This window comes from Fusarium oxysporum, chromosome 6 (genome assembly GCF_000149955.1).
Source record: "Fusarium oxysporum f. sp. lycopersici 4287 chromosome 6, whole genome shotgun sequence".
NCBI lineage: Eukaryota > Fungi > Ascomycota > Sordariomycetes > Hypocreales > Nectriaceae > Fusarium > Fusarium oxysporum.
In genome coordinates, this window is record NC_030991.1 from 4486501 (window position 1) to 4487441 (window position 941).

Genomic DNA, 941 nt, shown 5'->3' on the forward strand with positions numbered 1-941 from the left:
GGGACAATCTTTTGCCATCGGGGGTGGTCAGGAACACCGGTCCGTTGTACTTGTCAAACTCCATCATGATAACACAAGGAGGATCTTGGATGGGGTCAGCCCCGGGTGCCCAGCCGATGTCGTAAACCGTACCGCGAGCGCCGTTGCAGAGGCCAACGGGCTGCCAAAGGTTAGACGTCAGCATCAGACGAGCGCCAATGCATATAGGGATCTGCTTCGCAAGGTTGCCCGCCTTGTCATCAGGGGCAGCAGCCGCACCAGGGCCGACGTTCTTAGCTTTGACCTGGACGACTGGCCGGCCGAGGCGGTCGAGGTGATAGTGGTTATACTCGTTCACCCTATCTTTGGTAGCGTATACTCGCAGGGCGCTGGAAAACCTCGCGACCTCTCGATCGTCTAGTTTTGCCTGCACGCGGGTGGACAGGAGCTTCCAAGACTCCATAGATAGTTGGAGCAGCCGCAGTTCCCCGAGAGCTGTGCGAAACGCCTCCTGGTCGTCGCCGCGCTGCCTCTGAACAACCTTCAAGAATACTGATTTATCGAAGCGCCTATATGCGTTCCTGCCCTTGATCTCTACTCCCTGCACCTCTTTGTCGTAACAAAGCGGCTTCTGTAGCACAGGGGGAAGCTGGAAGAAGTCACCAACCAAGAGGATGTTCAGGCCGCCAAAGAACTCCTCATTCCTGTTCGGGAACGCCTCGCGGAGACGGTCATCGATCCACGATAGCTGACGCAGTCCTAGCATGCTCTTCTCATCGATGATGAGGTACTTGATATCCTTCAGCTTCTTCTGGAGCTGGGTCTTATCAACGGGAGATAGAGGCTTGAAGTCCTTATTGATTGGGAGGTGTAACAGGGAGTGCAAGGTAGTGCCCGATATCTGGTTTCCTCGACAGCCGTTGGCGCAGCACGCCAAACAGGTGTCCCCCTCCCCCCTGTGA